This window comes from Gorilla gorilla, chromosome 4 (genome assembly GCF_029281585.2).
Source record: "Gorilla gorilla gorilla isolate KB3781 chromosome 4, NHGRI_mGorGor1-v2.1_pri, whole genome shotgun sequence".
NCBI lineage: Eukaryota > Metazoa > Chordata > Mammalia > Primates > Hominidae > Gorilla > Gorilla gorilla.
In genome coordinates, this window is record NC_073228.2 from 143993283 (window position 1) to 144014414 (window position 21132).

Consider the following 21132-nt stretch of genomic DNA (forward strand, 5'->3'; position numbering starts at 1 on the left):
TCTGTCAGCCTTCTGTGGAGACTAGCAGTAGCTGTAACATAGCTCCACTTTCTGTTTCTGGCAGTGTCACTTAGAGTGGGTCTGTACTGCCACTATCCCAAATTTCTTCATGCTCACCACACTTTATTTTTTAAACATTGAGTGCTTAAAATATTCAAGGCACCAAACTAAGCATTTTACCTGTGTTATTTTACTTCATTCTTACTATAACTCTATGAAATAGGCACTATTATTACCCTCAATTTATAGATGAGGATACTAAGGCACAGAACGATTAAATGACATGCATAGAACTCCACAGTCAGGATTCAAGTCCAGGTAGGATGATGGCAAAGCACATCCACAGTCTCAATCACTCTAATATGTTGCCTTCTCTATGAAGTTGCCTCCTCATCCCTTAATTTGTAGGGTCTCCCTGACTTTGACTTTGCCCCACCTAAGGATATATGTAGCTGAGTGTCAAAGCTAACGTTACCTGGAGCAAAGGAGGATTCTTCTGCATAGCTCAAAAGCCACACTTCCTGTTTCAGAGGTTGATTCATGAATGAATCCACATTTTCATTTCCCCCTCCCCTTTCATGGGAAATGACTTACTCAGAGCAGGTCTGAAGGAAGCTGGCAGATGGCCCTACCAGGCCTATCTCCACTGCTCTTGCTTAAAGTAAGCACAGTCCTGAGTACTATTCCTGCCTCTTCCCGCCCTTACCACAATGACCTGATCAAAGGGTTCTGTGAATGAGGCTCTTGAATTCTGTCTAGTTGAGTTGATTTCCTTCCTATGCCCAGCTTCTATCCCTTAGCAGACACCCTTTCTTCCTTAGAGCAGGCCTGCTATCTGAGCCCATGTGGCTTCAGACACAAGTTCAACAAGTATCAGGAGATAGTCTCTAGGAGAGGATCTGGGTCTGCCCAGATTCTCAAAACCTCACCGTTCACCAACAATTGGTGCAGCAATTGGATCAGCCAGAGAAAGCCATGTAGTTTTCAGCTCAGTTTTGCTTGGGCTTTTAAGTTTCTGGAGGCATTTTCCTGCACCCTATAAAATGCTATTTCCCAGATGTTTCCTGACCTCAAGGAGAGGTCCAGAGTCTGTAATTCTCCAGGGGCTTCTTCCAAAAATAAAATCTCAAGTTCCTTGGGACTTAGGGGTAGTTTCAAGGGCTATGGCATCTGTTGGAACTCCTGTCTGAAAAGGAAAGATCATAATTTGAACTTGAACTCTTCGTGGTTTTTGGTATCCTCTAAAGCAGTGGTTCTCAAAGTGTAGCCCCTGGGCGAAGCATCCCCTTACATTCTTGGGTCCCACTCCAAACCTACTGAATTAGAACCTCTAGGGCTGGGCCCCAGCATCCATATTGTAACAAGCCCTCCACGTGATTCTGAAGCATACTAAAGTGTGAGCACCACTGCTCTCTAAAGCAAAGGTTCTTTATCTCTTTTGGAGTTTTAGGCTTGAGAATCTGATGAAAGCTTGAGGCTCTCTCAACTGCATCACAGATTCCCCAAAGGTCCAAGTTAAGAATCCTTGCTCTGGAACTTAGAGCTTGTCTATCCGTCTCTGGCTTCCACCTGCTCTAGCGCCACTACAAGGAGGGGTGGCCACATACTCCCTGTTTCTCCTTTCATCTGTGCACTGCTGGATGTCACTGATGGTGTGCATTCCCTGCACCAGACAGCACAGGGATAAGGGCTTGCTACTCCCTCTATGTGCTGCAACTGTAGCCCATGTACTCTAAACAAAAACGAAATGCTCAGGCATGGGGTGCCAGGTTAGGAGTCCAAGACCAAATAGAAAAGTGATTTCTCCTGGACCTAGGAGCTGTGTGTTGGAGCACAACTGCTAAAACTGCTGAACTTCCTGTGACAGTCCTGGCTGGGTTATGTTCATGATAGCCAGAGCTTTGTCATCGGCAAGCTTTGGTCTCCAAGAGAGCTCCCAAGACAAGTCCTAGATTTTTATTTTCTAGATAAAAGCATCTCAACTTGTACCTTCTTAAGCTGTTTTCACCCGAGTAGTCAGTTATTTGGCTCTGAGGGCAGTGCTCTACTTTTTCTCCACAGTCATTCTTGGGCCATAACTTGAAGTGGTACTCAGAGCAACTTCATTGGGAAAAGTCCCTACTCTAAATTCAGCGACTCATAAGAAGGAGGTTGACTCTGAAAAGAGTGCCTAAAGCTGCAGAGCTTGGCTGTCCTCTGGCTGGTAGAATGCTTCCTTATTCTGAGAGGTGACCCAGGGAAGAAAGGCCTATGTCTTCACTCTCACTTTATACATCTGAAACAAAAGCTTAATCCCCTCACAAAACCCATCCTTTCCCCATCTTAGTCCTTCCCGTTGCAGTAAAGGGCACCACCATGTACACATCGCTCAAACAAAAAACAAAGAGCTGGTTCCACATTCTAGTTTCTTTCACCCCTCATATTCAGACTATATCCTGTGTCTGGCCACACCTCATCACCTATACCACTGGCACTAGCTCAAGTGATTCTCAAACTTTAGCCTGCATCACCTAAAGGGATCGTTAAAACATATACCACTGGGCTCATCCCAAGTTGCTGATTCAAAGGTCTGGGGCAGGAGCCTAAGAATTTGCATTTCTAACAAGTTCTCAGGTGATGCTGATGCTATTGATCTAGGAACAACACCTTGAAAACTGCTGCCCTAATCTATCATATCCAGAGTGTCCATATGTCCCACTTTGCCAGAGACCATCTGGTTATGCCTGTTGTCCCTGCTTAATTATTTGTAGCACCCCTGTTTACCTGCACAACTATCTTGGTCTGGATGACAAATGATGTGGGCACCAATTTTCTCACCTAACAGCCTCCTCACTGGTCCCCCTGTTGCCATGATTGCCCTATGTAATCCATTCACACAGCAGCTAGAGTGATCTTCTAAAAAGTGCTAATTGGATGATGTCACTCCCTGCTTCCCATTACACTTAGAATAGAAGTCTGACTCCACTATGGTTACAAGGCCTCTATGATCTGGCCCTACTTAACTCTCCAGCTTTCTCCTTCCTCTCACCCATTTGTTCATTTCTCTCAAGCAATAGTGGTTGCCTTTCTGTTTTTTAAATGCACAGAGCCCACCGCCACCTAAGGGCCTTTGGTGTTGCTTTTCTTTCTTCCTTGAATGCACTTCCCCCAGATCTTCAGATGGCTAGCTAGCCCTTTTTCATAATCAAGCCTCAGATCTCATGTTCTTTCTTCAAAGAGGCTTCCCCTGACAACCAAACTGAAATGGTCCCTTCCAATCACTCCCTTACCACTCTGTTTCAGTTTTCTTCCTAGTGCTTATCACTGTCCAGATTGTCTTTCTCATGTATTTTTTTTTTCTGTTGATGGCCTAACACTGAGGGCAGGATTCACCATGGCATCTCCAATGCCCAGATGAGTCTGGCACATAGCAGACATTCTGCAAATATCTGATGACAAAATCATTGGACTCCAGTGAGTCCAGACCATTTTTGGGAGTCACCTGTGCCTCTGGGGCTGACTTCCTCATCCACTTTGAAGGTGGGTACTGTCGTTACTGCTTTATCTCTCCTCTGTCCTACAGGTGGTATAAAACAGAGATCCTAAAGATGAGATGATCTTCTCGCCTGCAGTCAGTTAGCTTCCTGCATCTCCCACCTCTGTGTAGGCCCAACATCTCCTCTCCCTATTTAATCTCAGAGATGAGGCTCTGGGGCAAGGACAAGCAACCCTGGACTCAGCAGATAGCTTAATGCCCACTCTGCCCCCAACTGCCTCCCAAAACATGGTTGAGGCTCTAGCCATTCAGCATGTACTTGAGGCCCCCTTGGCCACTGGGCATACAATGGGCAACATCCTTCTGTACCTTTCTCTTGGTTTGCTGGGCACTCACTCTCCCTGGAATTCACTAACTGAGGAAAGGGAGGAGACTAGCTATTTGAGAATTGATGTGCCCTGTTTCCAAATGCTGAGGGGCAGGAGGTGTCTAGAGAATCCTGGCCCCCATAAGGCACCAGCACCACTGGTGACACTTTACCAAATTTGGGCTACTCTACTCTCTGTTTCTCAGCACTCCACACACACACACACACACACACACACCAAATATTTTAAATGGGACTGATGACAACTAATCCCCCACCAACAGCGTTCCAGTGGTAAAATAGAAATGAGTCTTTCTCCTTGATTCCAAACCTGAAGGGAAATAAGCTTCCTGGGCTGAGCTGAGTTTAAAATAAATTTAGGCTCCCAGATAAATTTAGGGCTATAGACTATGAATTCAAATAGCAAAGTCAGACAGAGATAGGAGAGAGAGTTTGAGGATTTCCAATCAACTCTCCATAAAGTGAGTCCCTTTTGAGAACCAGGCTGCCACATGGTGGGCAGCGGATGGGGAGGCAGAAGCAAGAACTAGAGCTCTCACTCTGGAGATTATCACTCTGGACGATTTCCTAGGCCTTTGTCTGAGTATTGGTCTTTTGGGGAGGAGCATGAGAGTGGAGGTTAAAAGTATTGGTTTGAAATCAGGCCTAAATGCAAATTCAGGCTCACTCTCTCACTAGTTCTGTGGCCTTAAGCAACTCTACTAAGCCTCTCCTAGTCTGATTTCTTGATCTTGTAAATGAGATAACAAGAGTGCTTTACTTCATTTGATTTTGGGGAAGATGAAATAATTTATGCCAAGAGCTTATAGCATAGTGCTTGGCACAGAGTACTGTTCAATACTGATGTTTAATCAATGCTGCTGCTATCATTATTATTTTTGGAAAAAAGGGAAACAAATATGGAACTTAAATAATTCATAAGGGCATCGCATCTAGCAGCCTCTACATTCCAGGTAGGGGGCAGTGAAAAAGAGCAGGTGGAGGTCAGGAGTTCAAGACCAGCCTGGCCAATATGGTGATACCCTGTCTCTACTAAAAATACAAAAATTAGTTGGGCGTGGTGGTGGGTGCCTATAATCCCAGCTACTTGGGAGGCTGAGACAGGAGAATCGCTTGAACGTGGGAGGAGGAGGTTCCAGTGAGCCCAGATCACGCCACTGCACTGTAGCCTGGGCGACAGAGACTCCATCTCAAAAAAAAAAAAAAAAAAAAAAAGGCAGGTGCCTCTCTGGAACGATCAGCTAGTGTGCATTTAGCTGAAGGAGGACCCATCTGACTCTCCATTTCAGCTTTGGCCTGCCAGCCCAAGAAGAGCCCAGTCTATGGCTGTCTTCACAGATGTAGTTGTATACTGCACCAGATTTATTTCTGTCTTGTCACTTTGTGTCTGTGTTCCAGGCCTGGGGTGTCTGAGGTTTTCTGGTGGGGGTGGAGTAGAGTGCTCCTTTGAAAAACAAAATGTGGTCTCGGTCTAGGGGCTTTGCTTCCTTCTGGCTTCAGGCAACAGCAGAGACCCAGCCATCTGCCAATGGCATGGGATGACTAGAGTTCAGTGCTGAATATTCACTCACCTGTTGGACATCTAAGACGGTAGTTAATCAGCCCTGGAAAACAGCTCTTGAGTAAGAAAAGGAGTGATTTGTCTTCAGCAGGAATTCTTAAGCTGGGGCTTTTGGGGGTCTAAAGCTCCTGAAATTTTACAGATTATATCTGTATGTGCAATGTACATTTTTCTGAGAAGGGGAGCCATAGTTTTCATAAAAACTCTCAAGAGGAGCCACAGCCCAAATAGGTTCAGAATCACTGGTCCTGATCTGAGAGTAAAGACAGCACCTTCCTCCATGGGGTCTCTAAAAGACTGTAGCCTTCAACCTGGCTGATCATCAGGACTGTTAGTGAAAAAGGGCCTGGAAGCGGTGTTGTTTAGGCATTGAGAGAGAAGACAGCTACTCTCCTTATTGGAACTGTGTTGGCTGATTGGAGCCTCCCATATCCATGTGGGAAGTTGGAGTTTTTGAGCTCACTAAATATCCCCTATTTTCCCTGAAATTTGGTTGCATGTTTGAAGGTATTCAAACTGACATATGTTGTGCCAAATGAATGGACTGGTCTGGTCTCATCTCAGAGATGGGGGCAGGGCTGGGTGACTTCACTAGGTGTGTGTTGCTGGTAGTAATGGTAGGAGGCACAGAGGTTGTTTTATGTTGCCCTCACTTGAATGCTTGGTACGTAGTTTGGTACTTAGCCATTGTTTGTGCATTTATATAAAGGAATTGTTTCCTTTCCTTTTAGAGACATTGAATCTAAGCTCCACAGTCCATTTTTTTAAAAAATTTCTCAGGGGTCAGTGGTTTCTCGTCACCCCGTGGCATCCTTTCCTGAGGGGTCAGGTACCTTGATCTTATCCTCAGCTGTGCTTATTTATTCCTTAATCCTCACTCTCCAAATCCTGAACCATATCTCTGAAAGTCAAATTGGGGCCTGTGAGATTGTTTGATGCTTCTTGGAATGTGATTCCATCACTGAGGCTATGCTTCAATTCTGGCCAGTCCTGATACTGCCTCCTGCTTTTCTCAGTATCCATCATTCTTTGTTACATCCCCTTGCTCATATTAGAAAATGGCATCGACATCCCTTGCTGCAAAATTTTCCCTTTCTCTTAACCCCAGGTCCATGTGCTCAATGCAGTTTACCAAATGGCATCAGAATGCCACAGAGGTTTCGTAAGACTTGAATGTGGCTGCCGTACTACCTGAATCAGGCAAACACCCTCTGAGCTCAGTCAGCTCACAAGTGGGAAGTATGAGCTGAGAGTAGCTGAGTACAGTAATTCCCTGGCTTCTCTAGGAAACAGCCTGATCCCCATAGGGTAAGCTGGCTGGTAAAGCCTCCACGGGACAACAGTTTCACTTTGCTTCGGGGGCCTTGTATCAGAGTGTTCTCCAGACATGAAACAGAGTCATGTCAGGCTGGGCACAGTGGCTCACACCTGTAATTCCAGCACTTTGGGAGGATGAGGTGGGTGGATTACAAGGTCAGGAGTTCAAGACCAGCCTGGCCAACATGGTGAAACCCCGTCTCTACTAAAAATACAAAAAATTAGCCAGGAGTGGTGGTGGGCGCCTGTAATCCCAGTTACTCGGGAGGCTGAGGCAGAGAATTGCTTGAACCCGGGAGACGGAGGTTTCAGTGAGCCGGGATCGCACCACTGCGCTCCAGCCTGGGCGACAGAGCAAGACTCTGTCTAAAAGAAAATAAAAAAGAAACAGAGTCCTGTCTCCAAGACATAAGCCTCTGACTTGGAGCTATCAGACCATGCAAGCCCACCCAAGAATATGGGCATATCTATCGTCACTGCCACTGGGGGTCTGGGCAGAGGCCATTATTCCAAGACAGCCCTGATCCCCACAGAGCTCAGGGGGTCTCATGGAGATTATTAAAGCCCATACAGGGTGACATTTTCCCCCATATGCTCTCCCCAAAAGCTCCCTACTCAGGGAAAATGAAGTCTTGGGAGCAGTTGCCTATACCACATCCACTCAGAAAGATGGGCCCAAGGACTGGAGACTGTGATTTCTGACAGAGGCAGCCCTTCCTCCTGCTCCTACCCTGAGGCCAGCAAAATTGTTTCTACTCCTTCCATCTCGCTTACTGTCTCTTGCACCCTGCTCCACTTATCAACTCATTTTGAGCTGGCTCTTGATAACTATGACTTATCTCTTGATTATAGGGCTCTATGGATGATGGACAATGGGGAATGGCCACCCTCTGGCATTTATTTGCTTCCTCTCAAACCGTGACTTATTTTGAGGGAATTGTGAGGGAGCAGATAGGCCTCCAAGGCCATCTCATCTCACAGTCTGCTTCCTAGCAGAATGGGCCACCCCTCAGTCCAGGCCAACTCATTCTTTTAACCTTATTAATGGTGCCTTGGGTTATACAGAGGCTTTTTATTTTGGTGTAATCAAATGTATTACTCCTTTACTTTATGGCTTTGTATTTTATGGTTCTTAAAGAAGGCTCCCCTATCTCCAGATAATAAACATACTCTCCTATATTTTCTTTATACTCATTTTATAGTTGTGTTTCTATGTTAGTCTTTTAACCCATCTGGAATTTATTTTCATAAATGGTGTGAGTTAGGGATTTTTTTTTTTTTTTTTTTTTTTTGCTGAGAGTCGCATGCTGCCCAGATTCTATAGGCCATCTTTTTCCCCAGTGTCTTGAAATACTACTCTTCTTGTAATCAAAACTCCTATACATACATGAGGCTATTTCTGGATTCTCCATTGCATTGAACTTTTTTATATTCTTCTACCAACCATGCTATTTTAATTTATGTAGCTTTTAGGTATGGTTTGATACAGTATGTTTTTCTCCTTTGTTTTTTTCCTCCCAAAATCATTTTGCTATTCTCACATGTTTTTTCCTTCCAGATGTACTTTCCAATCAGCTTGTTAAGTTTCATTTAACAAGTCCTATTAGGACTGCAGTTGAGATTTTATTGATTACATAGGAAAGTTGGGGAAGAGTTGATAATCTTCACAATATCGAGTCTTCTCATCCAGAAACAGAATGTCTCGGCTATGTTCTTAAAGGCCCCCAGGGAAGATATTTTCTCTTTTCCTGACTCCTACAGTCCCTCAGTTTCCCTTGGCTGGTTCCCTGAGCCACCAGACCCTTGTATTGTAATGTCCTATGATCCTAGCTTACTCATTCTCTCCTCCCATTTAGAAATGGATTAAACAGCTGAGCATTTGCTTTTGCTCAGGAATTCTGAGCTTTATCTTTCTAAGACCTAAAAGAACTCCTGGGGGATTGTCCCATCTCTTTTCTCCCCTGCCTTCACATCCCATTCTCAGGATCTCCCTTCTCCTCTTATTCCCCCAGGAATTCTAATATTTCTATTCTAGAATCATACAGCCTAATGTTTCCCTTTATCTAGACTCCCCTGATAACCTGGTTGACCTAAAACAAAACTCCTCATGCTGACCTTCTCTCTCCCTCACATTGTTTTATGTAATTTCTAAGCTTTGTCCAGACACAGTGATATCCTGGGAGAAGAGTCGAGAGGGGGGAAGAGGAATGGCAGTGTTGGTGATCTACGCCATCTCCCCACCCTAAAGGCAAGCGCTTATCACCCCAGATTTGCCAACAGGCTGAACTCCACAGAGCATCTAGGAAGTCCTAGCCATTTTTGTTCCCTGATTTCTGTCATGTGTACCAGCTTCAAGAGGCAGGCTTCTAGGTTAGGCTGACTGCCAAAAGCCTAGGGGTGAAGCAAGAAGGCCCTAGCCTCTTCACTCAAATCCCTTTCAGGGACGGCAGTATCCATTGTGTTATTGCCAGTGTGAAAGCCAAAAGGGTCAGAACTAAAGTTGTGTGGCTGTCAGACCAGGTGTCGCAGAAGCCAGAAAGTAGGAAACAGGAGCCCAACACAGGGTTGAAGTTCTCCCTAAGGGCTGAATGTGCTTTAAGGCCAGGTACAATAGCAAAGCAAAGACACAGGAAGTTTGCCCAAAACCTTTTGCATATACACCTCCGTACCCATAAAGACCATAGAGTCCCTACACCCAGACACACTTTGCTCAGCCATGTTCCTCTCTCATTTCTGCATCTACTTGGCTTTCTATGCATCACCTCCTCCTGCTTCCAGGCTCCTCTGAGGCCAGGTCAGCACACTTTACCATTAAAATATTCCGCCTAGCCTTGACTCTTCTTCATCTGCTACTTATCCAGAGGATAAGATACCAGGGTAAAGACTGTGGAATTTGATACAATGATTGAAAAGTTATTCTAACATAAGACTATCACAGAAAGTAATTTCTAGACATTTGTGTTTCAAAAGACAAAATGAGCCACTCTCCAGCAGAGCAACCAACTTCCAGAGACAGAAAATCTGCCACAGTGGCTGAAAAGTTCTGGTAACACAAACAGAGCTATAGCATCTGATTCCTCAAGATCTCTCTTCTACACACAATGTGCTGCAAAGAATTTTCCCCAGTCCCCACCCCACCCACCAAGTTGCTTAAGACCTAGCCAGCCACCCAGTTTTACATGTCTAAATCTGAAATCAAAGTCCCAGGCAGGGAGAGGGATTGTCACAAGTAATTGCAACATCCCACAAGAATTTGTTTGGGAGTTAAAGGGAGCCAAACCTGGGCCTTCTCCAAAGCTTGCAAGTCTGAGCTTTTTGAGAACCACATTTGATCTGTTCCAATGTGTTGAATGTAAATGTTTGTCTTGTGCCTGCTTGCCAGCTCTTGGGAACTCTGCAGGACTTCTGCTGGTCCACAGTGGTGACAGGTGCATCTTTCCATAGGAGAGGACATAGTGGGGAACTGCCTACTGTGAGCTACAGGCCCCCAGAATTGGCCCTTACCCTAAGCCATGCTCCAAACATTAGCCCAGGGGAGGAGGAGGGATGGGGACTCTGAGAGGCATGGGATCCAGGTGGCTGCAGGGAGGGACATGGATGGGAGGGGAAGGGACACGGGCATCCTGATGTACCCTGTGTCCTTTCTCAGCAACTCACATTCTCACTCTCCCCTTGCCTTCACCCTTACCTTACTTATCTCATTTTATTTTTACATGTTACCTTCATAGACATTATTTTATGGTAGTGTTCTCTCTTTTTACATATAGAAAAAGGCTACTTTCAAAGTGACAGCTAAGGGCTTAATCACAGTAGCTACTCCAGGTATGTCTCAAGACAGCCCAGCATTACTGGGAGGTACAGTTGGTTGTTATGAACCACATACAATCTTCATCATCATCGTAATCATAGAATAGCCACCACTGACTGAGCCCTTACTTTGTGCAAAGCAGTGGGCAGCAGTTTACATATTTGGTGACTCTTCTCTGCCCTCTTGTGAGGCTGACATTGCAATTTCTTTGTTTTACCAAGAAGGGACAAGGCCTGATCAGGTTAAGTGGCCTGCCCCAGGTCTCCCCGTTGGTCAGAGAGACAGCCTGACCTTCAGAAGACCTGGGACATTGCCATAGCTCATTTTCTTCAGGGAGGACCAGAAAGGAGGCAGAGCACGATGAGGCATCTGCCAGCCCCAGCAGTTCAAAACTGCCAGGCATGGCTGGAAGGGATGTTCACACCATGTCTTTTCCATGGGCCTCAGGCCTCCCCCAGCTGACCCAGGACCATCAGGACATGATGCCTCAGGGATGGGGATGGTGTGAGAGAAGAGAGGGAAGGCCAAGCAGTTCTGTCTTGGTTCCTTAGAGAACCCTTATGTCATCACGGGCCCGTGGTACCCAAGGGGCATCCAAACCCTGATTCCCTCCTCTCAGTTCTTCAGGGTTTCAGGAGCAAGGCTTTCTCTGAGATGCAAGGTTATTCCTCATTGATACTACTCTGGCCCTAGCTTCGGAGAACTTGAAGAGAGCCAGAACAGGCCAAGGTAGATTTTCTACTTGGAGGTCAACAGTCTTACCCCTGAGAGCCCAATATCCATTCAGCACAGCCTAATGTCTCTCTATTCCCTCTGCTGATTTACATGGCAGGTTTATTTAATTAGCCAGAGGTGAGTCAAAGTGCAGCTTGTCCTCAGAGTTAATTAATATTAACTGAGCCACCACACAGTGAGTGACGCCAAGACTGAACTGTGTCCTCTGTATCAGCTTGGGGAACAAACTTCAACCTCTTGCTCCTGGCTGGGGTTGGGAACCGAAGCCAGCCAAGGAGTCAGGCTGATGGGCCTCTGAGCTATTGTGAGGAGTGAATGAGGTCATGCATCTGACATGCGTGAACACAGTGGTCATGTTTACCACCGTGTCTGACACGTAGCCGGGACTTAGAAATTGATAGCTGTGTTTATAAATTTTGAAAAGGAATGGCAGAGAAAGGTCCCTGGGAGACCATGTTTCCCTTTGGGGCCTTTTCCAAGGGAGAGAGGAGTGATGGTAGCAGAGGCCATGGGACACAGACCCTCAGGCTCCTGCACATGAGCATCATACTTGAGTAAGTGAGGCATGCTTCTCTCTATGTTAACCTAGGCCCCTTGTAGAAGAGGGAGAAGGTGGGAGTAGCTGACTCCAGAGGAATTCAAGCAAAGCACAAGTAAATGTAGTCTTTCCTTTAGCTGTAATTTAACTGCAAAGAAAAGGAAACCTGGCCTGGGCAAAGGAGTATGGGCCTATAGGGTCCCCTGCTAGGCCAGGACCCTCTTCTCCTCCTTCCCTCACCCCTGTTCCTGTGCACACCAGAACCCCACCTCAGACTTATCCCAGAAGAGTTTTGGCCCTGTCCTTCTTCCACATGGTGCTTCCTTGAGCCTCAAGGCAGTGCTAGCCCTGTCCTGTGAAGTGCCCAAAGCCGTCACTTTGTGGTGGGATTTGGTGACAGTGCTTTCCCTCTATCCTCTCCCTCCTCCAGGGCCACCACACCTGATAAGCACCTCACAGCTTGTCCTGCTGGTTTGGTTGCAGGGGAGTCCCATTGCTCAAAGCCCTCTTTGTGGTTGCTGGCTCTAAACAGTCAGCCCCTAACTTTCTCAGCTCATCATCTCAGCAGCCCCAGTCCTCCCTATGGAAGTGCCCGCATAGCCAGTGCTTGAGTGGGCTTTTCAGTCTGTCTTCCAGGCTTGACCCTATCAAAGGTTGCCTCAGAGTCAGGTTGGGAGGTTACCATAAAGCAGCCCAGCCTCAGAAATGGACAAGCCTTTCTGGAAGCCAAGACCAAGTGGAGAGACATGCCACTGAGACAGGACCCAATGGTCTGTCGCCAGCTGCCAGAAAGATGGCTCTCCTACATCAAACACTAGGGCAAGATAAACAGCAGCCCTAAGACCTTCCCTGGACAGATTTGGGCTGGAGGGCACAATGAGGCCTGACAGTTTCATTCTGGGTTTGCCATGGGTTCTATACAAAGCCAGAAGCTGGGTGGGAAGGGAATCTCCCCAATTACCTGAGACGACTTTGGTAGGCAAAGTAAAATGGGAAAAGGGGCAGAAATAGACAGCCAGTCAGCTAAAGCCAGCTCTGGTGAGCCTGAAGTTCGGAGACCCCTGCGCCCCCTGCTGGTCCCTCAGACAGGCTGCTGCCTTTTGGCTTCCTTCTCCTCAGGTGGCTTTCTGGTCCTTTCTATTTGCCTCTGTATCTGGAATGACTGCTTCACCTCTCCCCATCTCCCCTCACTCGTTTTAATCTTTTCAGTTTCGGACATAGCCTGGAGCTGCTCCCTCTACCCTGCCATGACCCGGCTTCTTCCTTTTTTTTTTTTTTTTTCTTTTTTTGAGACAGTGTCTCACTCTGTCACCCAGGCTGGAGTGCAGTGGCGTGATCTGGGCTCACTGCAACCTCCACCTCCTGGGTTCAAGCAATTCTCCTGCCTCAGCCTCCCAAGTAGCTGGGACTACAGGTGCGCACCACCACGCCTGGCTAATTTTTGTATTTTTAGTTGAGATGAGGTTTTACTATGTTGGGCAGGCAGGTCTTGAACTCCTGACCTCAGGTGATCTGTCCGCCTTGGCCTCCCAAGTGTTAGGATTACAGGCGTGAGCCACCGCACCTGGCCCCAGCTTCTTCCTTTCTAACAAAAACCTGAGTCTGACCAAATCTCTCTCTCTCTTTTTTTTTTTTTTTTTTTTTGGTAGTATATGAGCCAACCTCTTCAAGAAGCCTGGAAACCCTGCTTCCCCACCTACAGACATGCCCCTCAGGACCGTGAAAGTGGCAGCTTTCCTCTCCCTGCCTCAGCCATCACTTCAGAGCAGGCTACTGCTGCTGCCTCCCAGAGGGGCTTGCAGCCTCCAGCTCTTGCTCCTCCCCTCTGTCTCTAGCGCTGCAGAAACAGATCTTTTATAGGGCCTTTGAGGTTGGCCCCACTAGCTTTCTCATGACAGCCCTCCGCTATGCTCCAGATTGGTCCAGGAATACTCTCTTTCTCTTTCCAAATCCTGTCCACTTAGCATGTTCTGATAATTCCAGTGTTCACACTCCAGCCCATCCCCGCCATGCGCTCCCCTGAGGCTCCTGCTGCCAGCCACTGCTATGCCATTGTCTCCTGAGTGTGTTTGTCTTCTGAGATTGGAAGCACCAAGAAGTCAACATCTTCCACCTCCCATAAGGCCAAGGGCAATGCCAGGCTCCCAATGTGCACTCAAAGGACCATTTTGAATGCTGCTCCTCTCCTAATGACCTCCTGGCCCCACCTCAGAGTTCTTTGGGGTGTGGCAGGGCCGGGATGTGGCTGGGTCTCCCAAGGCTGTCATTGTCAGGTCACTGCAGAAGGAGGAGAGATATGGGGACATTTTCTAGAAAGAGTGAGAACAAGAGGGAGAGATTAGGTGAGGGAGGGAAGACCACTCGGATGAGATCCCTGGGTGTTAGTCACCACACTAGTGGAGAAGCCCATGCGGGACTTGGAGGATGTGGATCCAGGGGAAGCCCCCAAATCTCATAGTTGCTTTGTTCTATCGTCTCTCCCCATGCCTTCAAAGGCAGCCTGCCTTCCCAGTTCCCAGCCTCCCGCCAGATTCTTGCGTGACCTCGGGCGGCACCCAGTGCTGCTGTGGACAGCTCATTCCGCCGCCGCGGCGGCTGCGGCGGCTACGACGGCTCCCGGCGTGTCCCCGGCGCCGCCAGGGGGCGAATGGGGTGCCCGCCGGCTCCTCGGACTCCGGGCGCGCAGGCACTGCGCTCCGGAGAGGCCCGGCCAGGGAAGAAGCAACTTCCCTCCGCCACCGCAGCCCAGCCGGGCAGAGACTTCCAGCCCCACCCTCAAGCCCTCTCGGTGGCTCTGTGCGCCCAGGCCTAGGGGTGGGGGGCCGTAGGTGCTGCGCGCCCGCACATGTGGTCATGCCGTCAGCATGCCTGGCTCGGCGCGCACAGAACACTGACCAGGGGTTCACCTAGCTCCCCTCCCTCCCCTCCGCTGCCCTCCTGGCAGCTCCAGCTCTGCTCTCGCGGCTTCCCATGTTTTGGGGCGGGTGATTGAGTAGGCCGCACCTGGGACACTGTGACTGGAGGACGCCGGAATTTAAGGAGGGGACGAGGGAGACGCAGCTCTGTTTCTCGCTGTACCCCCTCACCCCTCCGAAGCAGCCGCGGGCGGTGCGCAGGCCGTTCTCTGTGTCCTCGGGCTCTGGGTGAGGCTGGGTGCAGCGGGAGAGACCTGGGGCGAGCTGCTGGGGGCTGTGTGGCCGGCCCCAAGCTGGCCGCGCGCACACGCTGCGCACCTGTTGGAGCGGGCCTCTGCCTGTTCGGACCTGAGCCGGGCCTCCACGACACAGTCCCCTTGGGCGGCGAAACGGCCACATCTAGCTTTAGGTTTGAAAGGAAAACAAAATAGGGGGAAAAAGTGGGTTTACAGTTGCATACATGGACTCTCTGGGTCAGCTCTTGATGAGGACCAAATATCAGTAGGTCTTTTGGGGCTGCAGCCAACAAGCTGGCAGCTGAGGACAGAGACCTACTCCCGGGCCTGGGCACTGCTGGAGATCTTTCAGCTTGATGAGATGCAGTTTTCACAGAAAAATTCTTTTCCTTAGAACCCAAGTGAGTCTTTCTCAAAACTGCCAGAGTTGGTGATAAACCTGTGTTAAAAAAAAAAAAAAATCCCCTGTGTGTCCACATACTAGCCAGTATCCACTCCAGGTAAAAGTTTCTACCATTGAGTAAAAGGAAGTTATGTTTAGGAAGTTTTTGAAACAGCACCTCTCTACTTGTCTGCTAGTTAATCACCCACATTTTGTTTTGGTTTGGTTTGGTTAGATTTGGTGGGGGTTTTTTTATTTGTTTTTGTTTTTTGCAACTTAAAGCAAGAATTAAAAGTTAATTCTGAAGCTTCACATATGCTTTGGCTTCAAATCCTAACATTCAGCACAGGTTTCCACATGGGGAGTGCCAGGTCTGACATCTGTGTCAGTCCTTATTTTGATTCAGGGTTGGTTAGATAGATGCTCAAATCATTGAGGGAGGGAAGTCCTGGATGAGGGCACTGCACTGCCCACCAGGGTGTCCATGAGACACTTTATAACCTAAGTGTCTTTCAGACTCTGAGGTGTGGGGCTGGGTTGCAAACTCCAGACATTAAATCTCTTTAGCATCTGGAACCTGGGTCCTAGGAGACTATTTCCTCCTTACTTCATCCAGACATCAAAAATAGACCCAGCAATTGATCCCATGTTTAGAGGCCCTCAGTGACTCTGCATCCCCAAGGGGAGCCTCATCTCCCAGGACACAGCACTGACACTCTGCAGACAGTACAGGGGATCTACTCCAAGCCCAGGGCAAGACCCCACACCCACTGCCTCTGTCCTTCAGTTCCCATATGTGTCTTAGACTCCCTGGCCCTGCAAAGGCAAGGAGTGACCTGAAGTCCAGAGCCTCACATGACCACAAGACCCTCAGGTCTAAAGAGTGGCACTTGTTGGAGCCCTGCTCCTGTCCCCGCCCTTAGGAGGGTCTGGGAACGGGGTGGGGGAACAGCCTGTGTGGCCATGGCCTCTGGCTCTGGCTTAGACTACTACCTTGCTGCAGTATTGTGTCTTCCTCAAATTTTCTCATAGGTGAGTGCTTACCAGGAGTGGCTCCCACAGAGCTTCCCCATTCACCCAAACCTGTCTGGAAGAGCACCCCAGTTCAGCCACCCAAACCTCACCTCTCACCCTCTTCCAGTTAGCACTGCCTTTTCTCCTTATCCCTGCCAGGGACCCCTTTCTTCCCAGGAGAGATACCCAAATTGTGAGTATCCCACACAATTTAATGGGAACCTACTTTGTGCCAGGCACCAGGCCACGGGTTGTGGATGCAAAAACAAACAAGAAGCAATTACTGCCCTCCTAGAGCTCATGGTGGTTGATGGGGAAATTTATTCCTTTATTCATTCATTCACTAAAATGTACACTGAGCACCTACTGTGTGCTACGCCCTGGGGAGTGCTAAGTTCTTAGGTAGACAGCGATGAAGACAAGTACAGGATTCTGAGGATTCTGCCATCCTTAGAATGCCGCCGTGTAGAGTCATGGTTTATAGGGGACACAGACATTAATCAAACCACTTGGAAAGCAGAGAATTATAAGCCATGATAAAGAGAATCACAGGATACTTTGAGCACCTATAGAAAGGCCAGGAGACAGGAAGCCCGGCTGAGTGAGAAGGACCATGGGAGGTGCAGGAGCCAGGCATATACCTGGTAGAACTTGGCTTGGTGCTTATCTTCCTCCTGAAACATGACCCTAGACCCTTGAGAACGTCCCTTCCTGTGCCCTATCCCTCATTCCCCACACCGAGAAAATCTGCCAGCCCCTCTGCATGGCCCCTCCCTCTCTGAGGATACCCGGGCATCTCTCCTTGCTGCCTGTTGATTGGTGGCAGGAGGTTCTAGTGCCCCGCATGGTCACTGACTGAAGTTTTCAGGCCAGCTAAGGGGTGGGGCTTCAGGCTTGTGGGGCCGCTGAGTCCCAGCCTTCTGTGTTCCATGGACCATAGGAGGAGGAGCTGGGATTGGGGCATTTAATAAAAGAACTCCTAGGAGAGGAGTGATGAGGTTTGGCACATTGACATTCACACACCCCACCCACCCCCAGCCTCCACTCCACTGGTTCTCTGGCCTTCTCATTTTTTTTTTTTTGTTTTTTTTTTTTTTTTGGAGACAGAGTCTCTCCGTCACCCAGGCTGGAGTGCAATGGCGCAATCTTGGCTCACTGAAAGCTCTGCCTTCCGGGTTCATGCCATTCTCCTGCCTCAGCCTCCCGAGTAGCTGGGACTACAAGCGCCTGCCACCACGCCTGGCTAATTTTTTGTATTTTTAGTAGAGACAGGGTTTCACCGCGTTAGCCAGTATGGTCTCGATCTCCTGTCCTCGTGATCCGCCTGCCTCGGCCTCCTAAAGTGCTGGGATTACAGGCTGGCCTTCTCATTTTTAAGGCCTGGCTAAGATAAGTTCCCCACCCTTGTCCCTCAGAAGAATGGCAGGGCCTGGGCAGCAGAGCCCTGGGCCTGGGACCCATCCAACAAAATGGCTATTCCAGACGCCTGGTCCTGCCTGGCTTTGACTTCTCATCCACTCTACACTCTGACCTGGATCTGGGTGGGGCAGGCTGCTCTGCTTCCAGGTAAGGACTGTGCCACCCACGCAGCCAAAGACCACCTTGGGAATACCAGTACCTGGGCAAGAGATAGCCCCTGCAAGGCCCACCCACCATAGGCTGGCTCAGAGAAGGCTGAGGATCCCTCTGTTCTCCCTGAACAGGGGTACAGGGCCCCTCAGCAGGGCCAGCTCCTCACCAGGGTGCCAACCCATGGCTGGTGGCTGGGAGGAGGGTGCTATGCAATGCTGGGAGCTTGACCCAGGCCTCAGCCTTAAGGAGCAAATGTGGCCAGGGCCACCAACTGGCCTAAGTCCTTGGGCATAGCCTCTGTCTCATGCCTCTTGATCTCACCAGGGGGGATCTCCAGGGTGGCCTGCCTGGGAATGCCTGTCCCTCAGCTGGCACACAAGTACCCATGGCAGTGCCGCAGGTTATCCAGCAGCAGCCACAACAGATGAGGCAGCCTGCCACCTCAGGCAGCCCTGGTCTCTGTTTTGCTTCCTTTTCTCTTTAAGATGAGACTGATGAGGGTGGGGTGGGGATTAACCCTTGAGTTGCTATATGTAGTTTGGCCCAAGCCTAGGACTTTGGGAAGTGCTTTATATCACTGCTTTCTTCCTGTGGCCCTGGCCTTTGCAGATGTGGGTCTCTCAGCCTCCCCTTCTGCCAGACACTCCATATTCAGGGTGGCCACAACACTGGTCTGGTTGCTGCTGAGACCCCAGCACAGAAAAAGGGGCCGCCTCTGCTCCTGGTGTCATTGCCCATGAGCCATTTCTGTGGAGACAAAAGTTTGAGAATCCTCTTTGGAAAGCCTGAAGTGTGGCACCAAGCAAAGGTATGATCCTTGTTCTCACCTTCCTGGCCCTGCATTCATCCCACTCCATCCCTGCTCTCTAGTTACAGGAACACCCTATGGCCTCCAGGCCAGTGCATTTGGTCCCTGGCTGGCAGGGCTGCCTGCCTGCCTGAGTTTCCCACATGGGAAGATGCAGCAAGACCTCCCCAAGCTTTTGGAAGAGGCAAGGACAGCAGCCGGACCATCTGGCACTCTGGGCAGGGGGTGGGGTCCAGAAAGGGGTGGCAGACCCTGCTCAGAACCCAGTGGCTACCTTTCTCGTCTCATTTGAGCTCACTGAGCTCCTCTCTAAGGTACTGTAAATGTTAAACAAATTCAGACTCTGTTAGGTTGGACAACATTAAAGTATCCTGGATAGATGCTCGAAACGCAGCAAGGGACAGATAATAAGAGTAATACTACCATTTACTGTTCACTGTGTACATGCATGAATTTTATTATATAATCCTTTAAAATTAATTAGTTATTTAATCCCATTTAATTGTTTAATCCTTACAACTCTCTAAAAGATATGTGCTGTTGTTATCCCCATTTTATAGCTTATGAAATGAGGCTCAGAAAAATGGAGTCACTTGCCCAAGGTCACACAATACAGCTAGTTAGGATTAAAATTGAGGCTGGTCTGCTTCTAGGGTTCATACCCTCCATCCCCGCTGCATACCACACTCCTAAGCCCCTGAGCTGGGAGAGGGAGGGGCATTGGAGGAAAAGGGTGGGTGCCATGCTGGTCTCTGCCCTCACCCAAATTCCTTCTGTCTTCACACAAATATCTGCCAGGCACTGAGGGTGGGGCAGTAAGGCCTCCAGATGTCAGGGCAAAGAGGTGGCCACTCTCCTGCTGTCAGGTTCCATGTTTCTGATGGCTAATAACCCCAGACACCTGGGTTATCGGTCTCTGCTCCCCACCTTGGGCCTAGGTAGTGATTCCAGGGATGTGGACCCCTGGAACCTGGCAGGCAGCCAGCATAAGACCAAGGACAGACCCATAAAACCAGAGGTGCCCTCTGAGTCCAAAACCAAGCACAACCACGTGCACAGCTGCTCATTTGTTCCAGGAGTTTCCCCTACACACCACGGACATAAATCCCAGAGTACCCCATGGCTTCTGCATTGTGGAGAGGTGTGGCCCTAGGGAGGGAGTGGGGTGGGGACAAGGGATATGGAATGGTTGCAGATAGAATGCCAAGCCAAGCCAGACTCCAGAGCTGCCCTCCAGCCTCCGGAGGCAATCACAAACCTTCAGGAAAGAATATAGCCCCTTGTTGAGTGTGGACAGGGGGAGGGAAGGGGCTTGTTATGTCCTTATAGCCACTCTAAGAAGGTGCTGTTATTGTCTGTTTTCCAGAAAAGGAAACTTGGGTCAAGGGTTCTTAGCTGGCAAGTGGCCCCACACTTAACTCATCTCCTGTACCACCTCCCTCAGCCCTCATCAGGTTATGACAAGGAGGGGTGAGCTTGGGTAGAAGGGGAAGGAGGCCTAAAATCCAGGACTTAGAGAGGAGAGAGGCAGTCTCAAGTGTGGGGAAAGCACTTGCTAACAGGAAGTCTCCCCGCTCCACCCGCAGGTAAACAGTGTAACCACCACTCATTGGTCCATTCAATGTGAGCATCTGCCCCATGCAGGTCTTATGAATCAAGGCTCAGAGATGACACCATCCCTATCCGTAGGCAGCTGAAGTGATGAGAGGGGACAGACACTTTGCAACACAAGTACTCTGGAGACAGCATAATGCGTGCCAGATCCAGGAGCACAGGGAACTTGGAGAGTGCAGCGGAGGGGCAGCCAATGCAGCTTGAGTCGTGGAGGGGTCAGCAAGGCTCCCTGGAGGGGTCTGAAAGAATAGAAATAAGTGAGGCAAGAGGGATGACAGGTGTAGGGGAGGGCTTTCAGGCAGAGGGGACAAATGAGCAAGGCCCTGGGGAGCCTAAGGCATGTGAGGGCTGCTAAGAAAGGTGGGTGCGGTAGGCAGAGGCAAGAGGGGAGTCCTGTGGGTGGGCTGGCCAGAAATCACAGGCCCTTAAGGCAGGAGGAACCTGGCACAGCCAGACCCTCGGACAATCTCCCTAGGCCAGCACAACCACATCGCTGCGAACTGGACCGGGAACATTCCAACCTAATCGCAGCTCAGATCAGCGAGCTCTGGAGGCTCCACACATTGGGGCCGAACTCCACCCAGGGTGCCTGCCACTTTTGGGTAGGGGGGCGGGCAGGGGGCAGCCTGCTCTCTCACCAGGCCAGGCAGCAGCGGGGGCTTCCAGATCCTCAAGGATTCTCCAGACCCTTGTCTGGAGACCCAGAGTTTTTTCCTCTCCAGCTTCTGGGGCAACTTGGTGGGGCAGAGGGGTGGCCCCACCTGTGGGA